The 17,138-nt window shown below is 33.6% G+C and overlaps 1 protein-coding gene across 1 annotated transcript in view; it reads right to left on the reverse strand.

The window, feature by feature from the left end:
* The window catches only part of SIK2 (salt inducible kinase 2), a 140,073-nt gene that overhangs the window by 56,422 nt on the left and 66,513 nt on the right, over positions 1-17,138 (reverse strand). The gene's annotated exons all lie outside the window — the stretch shown is intronic.

Genomic DNA, 17,138 nt, shown 5'->3' on the forward strand with positions numbered 1-17,138 from the left:
CTGCCCCCCCCTTGCTGTTCACATACAAAAAATAGCAAAATTTTATAGCCTGTGATGGATGTCTATGACATCATTTTTCTTTTATGTGTCTCTTTTATGCTATTTTTAAATATAATTTTCTTTTTATTATCTATTGCTCTACCAAATCTATTTCTTTACCACTTCTGATACCAATTTTACCTTTTCATTTACACGGTCATGTAATTGAATGTGGGGGTCACAAAAATTTTTTTCAAACTACTACCCGGTTTTCACACCAGTTGATGTCAAATAGTAAGGCCTTCCCCCCCAGTAACTGAGGTCTTTTTAAATTTTTATTAGTTTTTAAAAATATTTATTTATTTATTTTATTAGTTTTTTTAAATTTATTGCATTTATTTATTTCTTTAAATTGAGTACCTAATCAGTTCCATAGAGCAACATCTTTCTTTTCTTTTCTTTTTTTTTTTTTTTTAACAAACATCAACATCAAATATTTTAATTATTACTGATGTGTAGTACAGTTTTAGGTCTGATGCTGATTATGCCCCCTTCCTTCCCAATTTTTTTTCATTAGCTTCCTTGAGATTCTTGACCTTTTGTTACTCCATATGAATTTCATTTTTATTTTTTCCTAATGCTATAAAATATTCCTTTGAAAGCCTGATTGGAAAGACAAAGAATAAGTAAATTTATTTAGATAGCATTGTCATTTTTATTATGTTGGCTCAACCCACCTATGCACAATTAACATTTCTCTCATTGAGATCTGCCTTTAATTTTGCAAAGAATGTTTTACAAATGGATTTACATAGTTCCTGAGTGCACCTATAGAAAGATTCCCAAGCTTCTGTAATGATTTTGAATGGAATTATTTTTCTAGTTCTGCTTGCTAGGTTGTTTGCACTATACCAGAATGCTGATCCTGAAACTTTGCTGAAGTTATTGTTTTAATTTGTTTTTTGGTTGAAATCCACCTAGAATTCTCTAAGTAAACCATCATATTATCTGCAAAATTGATAATTTTTTCTTTTCTGCCTATGATTATTCCCTAAATTTCTTTTTCTTTTATGAATGTTGCAGCTAGTATTTCTAGCACACTATTAAATACTAGAGGTAATAATAAGCATCCTTATTTTATCTGTTTTCTCACAGTCTTTCTGATATTTATTGTCAGATCATACTGGGAGTATTTCCAACTCTTCTATGTTAAATATAATGTTCGTACTGTAATGCTGGAGAAACTGAGGCAAGATAAAGATTAGAGAATTTTTAATATTTTATTTGAAAGGGAGAGATTTACTGGGACCAAATGGATCCATGGTTTGGTCTCAGGGCTGAATGAAACTACCGTCTCCAAGAATCCAGCAATGTGAGTTCTTAATGACTTATATATACACAAGGCTCAGCTACAGGGATAGATGGAGGCAGGGGCAGAGTCAGAGTGCTGAAAGCGGGAACAGGACTATGGACCAGGTTCTGACAGGGTGGGGGGGGGGGATGGGAGGCATCTGATAAATTGGGATTACAGAATAGGGAAAGGCACCCAACATTCTGATAAGTTGGAATGGGGAAAGGCACCCAATTTTCTGATGATGTCTAAGATAGAAAATATTTCTCCTTATCTGGATCATCATGATTAGGAGGGAGGGGTAGTGTTGCAGTATTGACCAGAACAATTAGGAACTGAAGCAGAACAGTTCAGGGAAACCAAGGCAGGACAATTTAGGGAAACTGAGTCAGGACAATAAAAGAGAACTGTGGCACAACAGTACTAAGATTTAGAATTTACAATATTAAATAAAGATCAATTTATTCCTCGGATTCTGAGAGTCTTTAACAGAAATAAATACTGACTTCTTTAAAAAAATTATTTTTATTTTTAAAGCACCCAATAATATAATGATATGATTTTTATGGTTTATAATATTAATGTGGTTTGTTATATTAATCCTACATTCTTGTAAAACACTCAACACGTTCATAATATAAATATATAATTAATATATTAATAATATATTATATATAAATATAATATATAACATATATATAAATAAATGTAATATAAAATCTAATGTTGTTGGATACTTTGTAACATTTTACTTACAATTCTTGCTTCAATGTTCACTACAGAAACTTATTTTGTTTTCTTTCTCTCAAGTCATTTTTGCCATAAGAAGAGATTGTAAGTGTACCTTCTAAATTTAAATTATGCAGTATTGTAATTGTTATTTGAAGAACTGCACATATTTAACTTATATCAGATTGCTTGCTCTCTTGGGGAAGGAAGAGGGAAGGAAAAAAATTTGGAACACAAAGTTTTGCAAAACTGAATGTTGAAAACTATCTTTATATATATTTGGGGGAAAAATACTATTGAAAAAAATTTAATTCATTAACTATTGCCCAAAATTTATATATAAATTTTCCTAGGAAATGAAGTTGCTCTTAGCCATCAGCAACTTTCAAAATAATGCTTTTAAAAATATGCTTCCATTTAAAAATTAAATATATCTCTATGTTTCTCTCTCTCTGGGTATGTATATATATATACACACACACACACACACAATATAGCATTATAAAATGAAGCTTTTATGACGTTTGAAAACAAAAGATTTTAAAGTAGTTTTGTTATAATTCATAGGGAAACAAGATAAATTTAGTATAACTAACTAAACATTATAGACATTTAAAAATGTCTATAAAAATGAAGTATAATCTTAAACATTCTTTATTATTCTGATTATGTGATTTCTAAAAATTCTAACATTGATTTTGGCTTTATAAAAGGACCCAGGTATTATTTTATCACAGTTAAATTAGTTAATAGTTAAACAGACATATTAATATGTCTAGCACATTTCATCACACAAAGGTCATAACATTGCCTTCCAGAAAGGGCTGGAACTTGTATCTAAAAGAATTTTAAATCTGCCTTATTTTGATCTCAGAGCTCACTGAGTACTTGTAATTAGGAATAAATTCGAACAGTTCAACTACATTGCAATTATTCATGGACCATTAACCTCCCCTCTGTTGATTATCTCCAATTAATCTGCTATATTTCTTATTTGTAGAAAGTTGTTTACATATTATCTCCCCATTAGACTGTGAGTGGCTTAAGAATAGGGACTATTTTTTGCCTCTTTTTGTGACTCCAGTGCTTAGTACAGTGGCTGTGCTAATAAACTTAATAAATAAACACATGTTGATTTTTAAAAAATAAAGCTGATAGCTATTTTGCATAAAAATTAGGGAAGACAAGCAAATTATAACAGAAAACAATCAGCAATCATGAATTAATTTTCAGGAACCATGCTAGATGGCTGGCAATAAAAAGATGAAGTTGTAAGAATTCTTACCCTCAAGAAACTTACATGAATACAATGAGATGATCCAAATCCGTTCCAATTGGTAAATAATGAAGAGAACCAGCTACACCCAGAGAAAGAACTATGGGAAATGAGTGTGGGCCACAACATAGCATTTCCACTCTATCTGTTACTGTCTTCTTGCATTTTTATTTTCCTTCTCAGGTCATTTTTTAATATTTTTTCTAAATCCAATTTTTCCTGTGCAGCAAGATAACCATATAAATATGTATACATATATTGTAGTCAATCTATACTTTAACATATTTAACATGTATTGAATTGCCTGCCATCTAGGGGAGGGGGTGGGGGGAAGGAGGGGAAAAATTGGAACAGCAGGTTTTGCAAGGGTCAATGATAAAAAATTAACCATGCATATGCCTTGTAAATACAAAGCTATAATTTTAAAAGAAACTTACATGAATAATTTTCATTTTCAAAAGTCAGACGCATTGCAGTATTCACATTACAGTGAGTTTATTCAGACTTCAAATAATGTACTTCAGCTCATTTTTAGTCTAAACTTAAAAATATTTCAAGCTTTCCAGGACTGAGAAGGTAATAAAAGCATTACATATGACACCTACTATGAACCAATTATTGTGCAAAGTACTTTACAAACATTATGTCACTTGATCCTCACAACTACCCTGGGAAGTTGATATTTTATTATCTCTACTTTATAGTTGAGGAAACTGAGGCCAGCAACTGTTAAATGACTTGCCCATATCTTACTTACAATACAATGCCAGTCTGGGGCTGGATTTGAATTCAGACCTTCCTGACTCCAGGTCCAGCACTCTATCCACTGTACCATCTAGCTTTATATAAAGGAACCTTTTAGTTGTGAGGCAATCTACAAGGATATGGTATATGTCAGAATCACAGGATTTTAGAAGCTCTTCTAATTTAGATTTTTAACCATTTAATTTTGCCATAGATAACAATAATTTAGAGAATGTGTAAAACACATTGGCAAGTATTCATATTGACTAGGTAAGCAACATAGATTTAACAGTGGGTGGGGTTAGAAAGAACAATAGGAAGAATAATTAAAGTAAGATAACCTAGGTTTGAAACTTAATCTCTCTCATTTCCTATCTGTGAACTCAGACAAGTTATATTTTGTCTTTAGGTGTCCACAAAAACAATGGATTGGAGTGGTGAAGAGTACTGTGGGAACTATATTAAAATGTAATTGGAAAATACTAGACAAAATAAATAAAAAGACAATAGAACATTGAGAATGTTAATATGTAGTTTTCTTAGTTAATATGTAGCCAGCAGTGATCCTTATATATGATTTAGTGGTACTGTTTGACACCGGTGGCTAAATGATTTGTAAAAGTCCTTTCTGGATATAAAACTATAATTTCATGATTATATAAAGCTTTAAATTTAAGTAATTTTAAGCACATATTAATAACAGCTGACAAAATTTTTTAAGCTTACAAATCAACTCACATTTATTTGTGAGTTATCCTTACAACAATCTTGGAAGGTAGGCACTACAGTGATTATTACACCTATCTTGGGAGTAAGAAAACTAGCCTCAGAGAACTTAACTGACTTGCCCATGTTAATAAATGTAATAAGTTAATAGATCTTGGATCACAGGATTCAAATTCTGTTCCCTCTTGATAATGATTCCATTGCTCTTTACCAATCTCATTGTGGCAGTACCTATTTGGCCAACTGATACTGAAGGCAGCCAGATGGCCTGGTGAATAGAGTTCTGGACTGGGAATATGGAATACCTGAGTTCAAATACTATTGCAGATATTTATAAGTTGTAAAACTCGATAAGTCACAACTTCTCCCTCCCTACCTAAAATGGTGGTAATAATAACACTTGCTTCTTAAAATTGTTGTGAGGATTATATGTAAATCATTTTTTCCAGTCTTAAGGTGTTATATAAAAGTTAACTGCTATAATGAACATCATCATCACCATCCTCCTCTTCCAATTCAGATATATTAAACATGGTAAACAGAGAAACTAAAGAAGATTTCTGAAAATTATATGAAACTAGAACATAAGAAAACTTTCTAGTTGTCTATAGAGAAGGAAGGGGTGTGTGTGTGTGTGTGTACTGAGAGTAGGGCTGGTTAATAGGAAATGAAAGATTACAGAATGGGGAGAGATCTGGGGCTTTAAAACAGGGAGAGAGAACAAAGAGATTATAAAGCGAAGATTGTAAAAATATTTGGGTATATAGGAAGGCCACAGAGTTGGCCAACCCTCTACTATTCCCAATTCTCCATTCTGAAGCATTATATAAAAAGTTATTAATAGTGGCTACTTTCACCCAAACTAGCAAATTCAGCTAAGTACCAATCACAAGAAATAAGTATGAGAATAACATGAACAGAGATCCATGTTTTATCAGAATAGGATACTACTGATCTAGGACCCCTCCGTCAGTGCCAATGAATTATGACTTGGTAGATAAGCCCTAGGAAACTGACTAAGAGATGTTGAAGTTAATAATTTATTTAAGGTCACAACAACAAATGCTAGAAGGACAATTTGAATTCAGATCCACCTATGAAACCATGTTTCACATTCATTTATTTACCCCAATATCTTCTTGTCTGTTTTGTTGATATGTGAATGAGTGAGAACAAATTCACCTTCCCTATTCACCCATTTCCAGAACCTGCTTCACATAAAGAATAATTCAGAACAATTTATCATGAATATCCACCTTCTATTCTCCACATTTCCACCTACTGCTTTGGAAACAGTAATTAATTAATGCTACTGTTGCTTTTGGAAAAGGCATGACAAGTAAGTGCTTTGTTGCTTACCATTTCTGTGATTGCTCAGACTTAAAACTCCCTTCCCCATTCACTTCTTATAAGTACAATACAATGCAATAAACATTAAGCACATACTATGTTAGGCACTGTGCTAAATAAAAGGGACACAACTAAAAATAAGAAAGGCAGTTCTTGCCCTCAAGGAGCTTTCAATCAAAAGGAAGCTGAATAAGAAGGGGATGTAAAGGATACTTGGGGATCAAGTATGATGATCATAGAATCAAAAGCAAGCAGTGCAGCTAATGGGAAATGAAGAGGTAGCTGGGCTTCTGGGCTTCTTTAAAGGAAGAGTTAGCAAATGTCTTTTGCTCCTTCCTTTAGCCTTCCAACCAGAGGAGAAGAGGAAACACTAAGGGGAAAGATGAGATGTGAGGTACCAAAGTTGTAGCAATCTCCATAATGAACGCTGTCCATTAAGTGTTATTTTTCACATATGAGAATCAAGTTCCTTGAGAATGGGGGCTGACATCTTTATTTTGTTTGTGTACCTTGTACTTAGCAAATACTTAATAAATGCATTTTCACTCATTCATAACCCCAAGTTCAGTATTCTATCTGCTCATCTAGGTTCTCTCTCAATAATTAGCATTTTTGTCAATCTTTAAGGTTTGCAAAAGACTTTTATTTTTATCTACATTATCACATTGAATATTCACAACAATCATAAGGCATGCACAGACATAAATATATAAATAGAGGCAGTGTGGTATAATGGATGGAGAATCAGTCTCAGAGTCAGGAAAATCTAGTTTCCAAATCTATCTCTGACAACAATATTCTTGTTGGTTTTCTGGAGGTCTTGGAGCAGCCTTGTTTCAGTTGAGTAAGCACCAGAAGAATAGCCAGGTGTAAGAGTCCAAATTCTTTATTGTCTCCTTGCCGGGGCTGGGCAGCTTTCTGGAGAGCCTTTTAGACTGGCCTTTGTCTCAGTGGGGGGAGCAGGAGGACAGGCCAGCCACCACAAGGCTGATGAAGATGGCAATGAATCTCTCTGAGTCTGAGGGCTTTTGCTTCAGCCTCTGGCCACCACAAAGATGGACAGTGGAATGAATCTGTTTCTGCATCCCACCCTGACTGAGTTTGTCCCAGTTTATATGCTCTATTACAGTTAAATCCATTCATCATATTGAGTATAAGACAATCATTATATCACTAGGGAACCATTATTTGTTGTAAGATTAAATCAATCATACTGAACTTAGAGAACTATTAATCACCATGCTAAACTAGATAACCATTGTCTTATCAATTCCACTAAGTTAGCACCTTGTAAGAATCCTTGTTTCAAGTACAAGAATTCTGGCCCATAACAACTAATAATGTAACATTGCAAGTGATCTAACTCTATTGCTTCCCCTAGCAATTGTGATCTATGTTAGTGGGCACTGGGATTTTGCCACATTGATGAAATGATAGATCTGGATACCTTTCCCAAATATACATGCCTCTGTGTGTGTGTATGTGTGTGTGAGTAATCTGCCAAGAAACATTTGTTAAAAGCTTACTATGTACTAGAAACTGTGCTAAATACCAGAGATAAAAAGGAAGGCAAAAACTTGACCCCCATTTTATAGATGAGGAAACAGGCCAAAAGAGGTTAGGATTTGAAGCCAAGTCCTTTAAATTCCAATACAGTGTTACATATGCTAGCATATACATTTTATTTAATGTCTCAGCTCAGCCTTTTATGATAACCTTTGACTCCTTGTGTGATAAAAAACACTACAGAAAATCCACAAAGTTTGTATTTAATTCAATAAGCAAGTTATATAGCTAGTATATACAAGGAACTATACTTTGTGGTTAGGAGACATACATACAAAGACAAAAACAAAACAGTTTCTTGTTTTCAAAGAGCTTGTGTTCTTCTTGTGTTCTACAGTATGTCCACATAAATAAATATAAAACTGGGGCACTGATAACAGGGGCAATCAAACAATTCTCATAATGAATTAAAAATTAGTTTCCTTAAGAAATGTTGTTATGAAGGAGGTTCTTTAATTATCCTATCAAAGATACAAGGATGATATAATAGAAAGACTTAGAAGAACTTAATAAATTCTACTCCTGGCTCTATTATTTATTAAGCAAGTTACCTTATAAAACCTCAAATTCCTCATCTATAGAATAAGTCAACAACTCTAAGGTTCCTCCTAGCTGTAAGTCTTATGTTCTACAATGTATATATCAAAATGTATTTCAAGTTCTAACTCCTTTTTTTCTGCATCTTTACAGATAAGGCAATCAGAACTTGCCAGAAATTTTCCTTAAAAAAATTATGCAACATCTATATAGGTCTATAAAGTATGCACGAGGCTGCAGGCAATTATCATGAGCTTTCCCTTATTTATTTTAGTTTTTTTTAATATGGCAATTCAGGAGAAACTGGAAACTACCTTGGACTCAACTATAGAACAATAGGTGGAAGAAACATGTCTTATGCTTGGAAATGAGGTGGTTTCCTGTACTGGTTTCAGTAATAAAACCCATATTTGGATGCATAAAATATGTGGAAGTGTTAGAGAAATGTTCACATTTTAAGGTATATGAATATATATATATATATATATATATATATATATATATATGCATGTACATGTATTAAATAACATTTGCCTTCACAAAGCTGATCTTTTTCCATATGTACACACAAAAGATAATCAGTTAACATTGTAAAAATTAGGAATACTATATGGCAAAAAAATTTTAAAAAGGAAATGAAAAGGCCTTTGAGTTCAAAGAAATGTATGGTGGTTTTTTAATAGCTTTTAATTTTTCCAAATACATGCAAAAAAGTTTTCAGCATTTACCTTTGCAAAACTTTGTGTTCCAAATTTATCTCCTTCTCTCCTCCACAGACAACCACCAATCCAATATAGGTTAAACATGTGCAATTCTTTATAACATAAGAAATGTTATGTTTTGTCTACCTTCCTACTCCCTACTTAAAATTTCATGTAAATAAAGATCGTGACTTAATCCAAACTTTGTTCTTCCCTATGTAAAAAGTTGATATGTAATTAATAGTTGCTGAATGAATTAATGTAATAGGTTCACATTATAGTAATATAACTGATATAATGTGATATCACAGAAGAGAAGAAAAGGAAATCTAAGCTAGTGATAATTAGAAAAACCACCCTTTCTCAAATGCTAGTACAAAAAAGCCGAGAAATGTTAGGGAGAAAAAGAAAACACAATTTGGAAAGAATGGAAAATTTACTGGGACTGTTATGCTACAGTTCTCTTTTATTGTCCTAAGTTTCTCTAATTATCCCGACCCAGTCCTGCCTCAGTTTCCCTAAGTGTTCTGCTTCAGTTTATAATTGTCTGCTCAATCCTGCAAAACCACTCCTCCCTCTTAATCAGAATATTTGATAAGGATAAAAGATCTTGTGTTTTAGAATATCAGAATGCCTTTCTCCATCCCAAGCTATCAAAATATCAGATACCATCTTATCAAAATGCCTCTCCCCATCTCTGGGGTGCCTCCCCCTATTATGTCATCCCCCTCTCCGGTGGGTCACCCCACCCTGTCAGAGTCCCGTTCCCGCTCTCAGCACCCTGACTTCCCCCCTGCCTCAGTCTACCCTCCTGAGCCTGAGCCATGTGTATATAGGTCATTGAGAACTCACATTGTTTGCTAGATTCTTGGAATAAATAGTTTCATTCAGCCCTGGGACCAAACCATGATCCCAGAAAATCTCTCCCTTTTAAATAAATTAAATACTCTCTAATCTCTATCTTGCCTCAGTTTCTCTGGCATTACAGGACAAAATAAAATAAAGTAAAATAATTAAATTTCTTGGTTTACAAAAAGTCTAACAACTTTTACAATCTCTTAAAAAAAAACCCTTTTAATATACATTATTTTGTCCTTTTGCTGTAGCCACTGTTGAGAACTGCTTATCTCCAATTTCTATTTATTCTTATATCTCTAAGCTATCAACTACTTCTTTATACTCTCTTGCCTATGATAAGAATTTTTCCTTTGTAGCCATGGCTAGTAGCTGTTTCGTACAATTCTTTATTTCTTTAGATTTATCCCAGCTTGTTTCTGCAGGATTCCCTCTGTCTTTTAATGAATTGCGAGATGAAGTAAAGGATGATTCTTCTTATTCTTTTTTGAATTACTATTGAGAATCAAAAAGTGCTAGGTATAATACATGGGTGGGAAGGATATAGACACCTATCCCCTCTGTTAACTTTCCTAAAAGTCAATATATTAATGGAATACACAAGAAGATGCTACCTGCAGGACCATGCTACTACAGCTTCGGTCTCTTTTTTTGACATTTAAATTCTTATCATTCACTTTCCAGACTATCTTTCCAGTGATTCTTAGTGTATTTTAAAGTTTCACTGGGATATTCTGGGGATCTCAACTGCTCAACACAGTGCAATCTTTCATAGCAGCTACTTGTTTCTGAATAGATCTTCCCACTGTTCTTTGTTATTAAACTATTCTTAGAGGTAACTAAGTGGTACAATGGAAAGTTTGGACCTAAAGTCAAAAAGGTGAATTCAATTCAACCTCAAATAAAAGCTAGATCTATAACTCTTGGCAAGTCACTTAATTTCTATTTGCTTGGATTTCCTGAATTATAAAATGGAGAGTATAACATCTATTTAAAACTATGGTAGTTATAAGAATCATTTAAAAGACTATGTGTAAGATACTTAGTGCCTGACATATTGGATATTATATAGATGTTAGTTATTGTTATTATTTTAATTTCCAGAAGTCTATGTTACATAATAGAACAATGGTGTGGACAAATTCAAATAGAAATAGAGCCTTGTTAGTGACATATTGACTTAGTTGTTTTGTTACCCAATTCCCAATTACGTTCTAATCTGACCTGGCCCCAGCCTGGTGTATCCTGTACTGTCTACACCTCTAATGTAGAAACTGAAATTCTTACTCTCACTACCAGGTCTCTCAGAACATCTTTGCTTGTTTTCTGAGGATTAATTAGGCTATTTTGCATCAAATGTTTGTAAGTCCCTGGCACTGCTTTCAGTTTTCCACCTTACCTTCCTATGACTTTCAGTGTGACTAATCCGGTTTCATTCTTCCTTGAAATGTTTTGACTTCCATTTCTTATTTTTATCTTTGTACTTTCTCATCTATCACTGTATCCAGTACATAGTGGGAACTTAAAAAAATACTTTTGGGCAAAAATAAATTTACAGAAAATGAAAAAATAAATGACCTGAGTAAGTCCTTCAGACTTGAAAAAGATGTAATGTAAAAAGAGAGAGAGAGAGAGAGAGAGAGAGAGAGAGAGAGAGAGAGAGAGAGAGAGAGAGAGAGAGAGAGAGAGAGAGAGAGAGAGAAGGAGAGAGAGAGAGAGAGGGAGGGAGGGAGAGAGAGAGAGAGAGAGAGAGAGAGAGAGAGAGAGAGAGAGAGAGAGAAGGAGAGAGAGAGAGAGAGGGAGGGAGGGAGAGAGAGAGAGAGAGAGATTGAAGCTTTAATACTATGGTCCTGCAGGCAACATCTTCTTGTATAGGCGTTTCTTAAATATTCTACTGATGTGTTCTTAGGAAAGTTAGCAGAGGGGAAAAGAATGTCTGTGTCCTTCTCACCCAAGTGCTACAGTTAGCATAGTACTCTTTAGTTCTCAGTAGAAAGCAAATTTATCACAAGACAAAGTCTGTAATGACAAAACAATTCAGATCCACTCAAGCATGCATTCTGAAAAGGGGATTATTCTGGAAGTGTACATCACCAGAGAGCCTACTTGAAAGCCCTTATATTACTATTCCATCAGCACCAAGATGCTAATCAGTCAAAGGCTTAGTTGTCAGGGTTTCAGGAACAACTGTACATCTCATAAACTATAAGTGCTAAGGTAATATCTCAGTAAAAGTGATCTTTTCAATAAGTGGTCAAAGATAGAAACAGTTTTCAAAAGACTATCAAACAATCATACAAAAAAAAAGCCACAAAATAAGTAATCATTAAAGAAACAGAAACTAACACAACTATGAGGTTTCATCTCATACCTATCAAATTGGCAAAGATGACAAAACATGGAAACAGTTCATGTTGGAAGAACTGTGGGAAGGCAAGCATACTAACACAAAGATAAGCAAAGGTGTGAACTGATTCATCTGTTTCAGAAAACAATTTGAAATTATGCAAACTGCCTCACCTTATGACCACAACTGGGTATATAATCCAAGAAAGTCATAGAAATAAAGGTCCAGTATATAACAAAATGTTTGTAGCAGTACTCTAGTAGCAAAAATTAGAAACAAAGTGGGTAAATATTTATTGGAGAACAATAAATATGTGAATGTAATGGAATAGAATAGAGGGAAAAGGAGTGGGGGGGAGGGAGGAAGGGAGGGAAGGAGGGAGAGAGAGGGAGAGAGAGAGAGAGAGAGAGAGAGAGAGAGAGAGAGAGAGAGAGAGAGAGAGAGAGAGAGAGAGAGAGAGAGAGAGAGAGAGAGAGAGAAGCATGGGAAAGAATATTTCAGTGAAGTGGTAAATTAAAAAATTGGATTATGAGGGACAGATATGCTACTTGAGGTGTGGAAATGGATACAAAAAGTTAATTCCTTCTATGAGTCTGGCTATGAAAAACAAGAGACATAGAATTGCTTAATTGATGAAAACTTGAAGGAATGGTAGATTTTCTAAGTATAGCAGAGATACGGTCAACTTTGTAATTAGAAAAGAAAGCAATAGATAGAGATTGAAGGTGAAAAGACAGACAAGAGGGTGGAAATGATTTTTCCATGTAAGTTCCTTGAGGAGATAGGATCAAGGGTACAAAGTGAGAGACTAATACTGACAAGGAGAAAATGATCATTAAAAAATGACCCCATCTTACTTACATGGAGAAGAAAGAATGGAAAGTAGAGGAGTTTTGAAGGATATATTAGGAAAGAGACATAGGCAGAGGCAGTGAATAGAAATTCTGACTCCAAGTCAAGACTAGTGTATAAGTCCCATTCTGACACTGACAGTATGGTCCTGGACAAGTCACTTAACTCAATTATCCAAGAACTCCCTAAGATTATACATTGTAGAAAAGGTGCTGATCAACATTGATCGAGGGAGTTTTTTTCACCTGGGAATTACTAATATAATCTCTGTCTCTGTTCTTATAACTAAAGGGGACAATGGTGGCAGATGTTCTCTTTTTTTTTTTTCCTGTGCCCTTCTGAAGGAAAGGTAAAGAGGAGTGCAGAAGGAGATAAGACAAAGTTTGGAATGTCATTGAAAGGATATATGACATGCAGCAGTGAAGAGTTTAAATTAGATATATTTGTAATAGACCCAGTTAACATAATTGTATGTGAACTTCTCTAGGAACTAAACTGTAATGACAGCCTAAGATCAGAGCCTAGAAATGAGAGAATGACAACAGTTATGAAGAGACAAGGGATCCAAGGACAGAAAACAATGAACAACTGGACTGGGCAAAAAGGAGCAAAAGAAGGTTGGAGAAAAGGTGATAGACTGGAAGAATGGGAAGGAACAGAGGGACTGGGGGGTAATGGAGAAGTTGAGAAATAGGTTTAGGACTGAAGGAGAAGAGGAAAAATAAAAGGTTATAGTTACAAAAGTGAATTTCAAGATCTTATGGGTTCTAAGATGTGACCATCCCTATAGGAAACTAAAGTGGAGTGATGATAAATAAGATTTGGGATTTGAATTCCATAAACATCTAATAGTGCCTACTATACACTTCTAGGTGCTAGGTAGTAAAAAAAAAAATTAGTTCCTGACCACTGAAAGCAATGTATTATACTAGTAGGAGGAAGGGAATATAAATATGTAAGCAAATATAATTGATTTTTAGGAAAATGAGAATGCTCATGGTGTATGGGGCAAAAGAAATTAGGAAAGGCTTGGTAAAGAGCTGTTACCTGAGCTGTGTTTTAAAGGAATAAGAAGATTCTATAAGACAGAAATGAGGAAGGACCAGAGATAACCTTTCACAAAGAGCTTAGAGTCTAATGAGAGATTCAGAGGACACATAAAAACACTAACAAAAAAAAATTTGTAATAAGCAAAAATTAAAGCACAAACCACATAAATCAATGCTATTAGAAGCCAATAACAGTGACATGGGGTGGAAGTCAAATAAAACTTTATGGAAATCAGTTTTCAGATGAAGTGTAAAGATAAGAGGTGTGTGTATATCTTGGCACAGAAAGACTGAAGTGATTGCAGAGAGTGTAATACAATAAATAGAGTACTAAATTTTAAATTAGGAAAACCTTGATGTGAATCCTGCTCCTGACACTCAAGCTGTGTAACCCAAGATTCAGTTGCTATTTCTAGCTATCATCCTGGATAGCTACATCTAAGATGAGAAACAGTCAAGAACACCTCAAAGAAACTATCTGTAGTTATATCTATAATAAATATATATACATTTTTATATTCTCTCTCTCCCCCTCTCTCCTTGTAGCAGATAATTTCTTAGTCCTTTGTGCTTTCCCCAGGTATGCTTGACACCATTACAATACTGTGGTCAGGCAGGTAAGAAAGACTTCTCTGTCTCCAGCCCTTCTAAAAAGAGATTATGAAGTGGCCAGGCACTATGCTAGAGATAGAAAGAAAAACAAAAGCAAATTATTAAAAAAAAAAAAAAAGACCTTAAATGATTTTATTTGCTTGAGGGTTTTTTAAAAAATAAAAATCAATAAAAACAAAGACATCACTCAGTAATTTAGTGATATATTAATTTATAGACAAGATACTAAGACACTAAGATTAGGTCACAATTTCACAGTTAAGTCCAAGGTTAAAAAGTAGTCTTCAAATCTTCTGTCTCATTCTATGCTCAAACTACTTTTGAAAAAATGCCTACATTTTCTTTGTCCTTTTTTGCATTTTTATTAGATTAGGAATGAATATGTCAAATAAGGTACACAGGCTATGAAAATGCCATCTCATCTTATATGAACTGATTCTAAGTGAAGTGAGCAGAACCAGGAGATTACTATACATGGCAACAAGAAGATTATATGATGATCAATTCTGATGGACGTGGTTCTCTTCAACAATGAGATGATTCAGGCCAGTTTCAATAGTAAAAGAGCCATCTACACCCAGAGAAAGGACTATAAGAACTAAGTGTGGATCATAAATGATATTTTCAATCTTTTTGTTGTTTGCTTGCATTTTATTTTCTTTCTCAGTTTTTTCCTTTTTAATCTGATTGTTCTTGTGCAGCATAACTGTAGAACTATGCATAGAAGAATTGCACATTTAAAATATATTGGATTACTTGCCATCTAGGGGAGGGGTGGGGAAGGGAGGGAAAATTGGAACACAAGATTTTGCAAGAATCAATGCTGAAAAAGGATTCATGGATATGTTTGGAAAATAAAAACTTTAATGAAAAAAAGAAATTTTTAAAAAGAGAGAAAATGCCATCTCATTTTTGCTTTTTTTGTTGCTTGTATAATTTCTAATTAAACACTGTCTTAGGATATTTGAGAAAGAAATTACTTCTCTCTTGGGAAGATTTTAATCAACTGAGACAGAGATAATGCCCCAGGTATTATGAATCATTGGATTGGTTTCTCCTTAAAATATGCTTCCTGCTTATCAACTGAAGGAATATATGCAAAGTTCATGACCATGGGAATGAAGAAGCTACTGAGAATATCCTGGTCCTGAACAAAACTTGTTTGTAAGGGGCTACAGAATAACCATAGTAGAAGAGGAGACAAGGAGGTGATCAGTGAAAGCCCAACAGTTATTATAAGTACCTTCTATGTACCCAGCTGGATACTATGAGATAAATTAAAAAATAGAGAAGAAAAACTAAATTGGTGTCAAGTGATGAGAGCTACTCAACTTCTCCTCCTTTGAAAGAGTGCTGAGGCCAAACTTCAAGTTCTGGGTCAGACACAATTTGCTGTGTGGTCTTGAACAAGTCACTTTCTCTCTATCAATTATTTGAACTGATAAAATAAGAAGGATATACTGGAGCCCAGCTTCTTAAAACTTTAAGTCCTAACCCCATATGGGGTCTCATAACTGTGGGAGTTATGAAATTATGATTTATTATAGTAAATGTTTGACTTGTATACCTATATTCCTAGAGATCAAATACAAATTTCTTAGGCAAAAAGGGACTGAAAGGAGAAAAAGTTTAAGAAGCTGGGGCCACACTAGAGGACTTCTGAGGTCCTTTCCAACTCACAATCCATGATCCTAAATCACATAATTTGTTAAAGCCTATTTCCTTATCAATAAAATATAAATAAAAAAACAACCTACAAGACTGTAGTGAGGATTAAATGAGGTAATAAAGGTGAAGTGCTATATCAATCTGAGTTATTATTAATATGGTTTTTGCATTTTGTAAATCACTGCAAATGACATTTAACATGACCTTTAGGTATTAATATAATTTTTATAACAATTAAATTTAATAAATTTACTTAACATCAAAAGTTTCATTTCAGAACTTTTATTTTTTACTTATGCTCCCTAAGATTCTTGGGAATAACAATAATCAACATCATCAATGAGTTAGATATTGTTGTGTAAAAATCATTTCATTTTAAAACTATTTACAAATGTAATACTCCATGCAGTAATATAAATATCTTAAAGCTATAAGATGTCATTTGATCTATTCCTATTGCTTCTGAATGAGAAACTATTTAAATCCTTGAATAAAGTCAATGATATTTTATTTACATTCTTTTATAAAATTCAGTATTTTATTTTTAAATTTTATTTTTAATTTATTGGTTAAAACAAGCATTTTCATAACAGTATAATAAAAAGATGATGCACATGAAACTGGAAATCTATTATGTAGATTCCTTTTAAATAAATTCCTTTTAAAATAAATAATAAATTTTATCAGATAATTTTCTTTTTTTCCCCCATACTCACTTCCCAGGGCTATTATTAGATAGCAAGTCAATATCTTTGGGAGTACATTCCAGGAATTAACTTCTTAGTTATGTCCTATT

The sequence above is a fragment of the Sminthopsis crassicaudata genome, chromosome 3 (assembly GCF_048593235.1).
Source record: "Sminthopsis crassicaudata isolate SCR6 chromosome 3, ASM4859323v1, whole genome shotgun sequence".
NCBI classification, from domain to species: domain Eukaryota; kingdom Metazoa; phylum Chordata; class Mammalia; order Dasyuromorphia; family Dasyuridae; genus Sminthopsis; species Sminthopsis crassicaudata.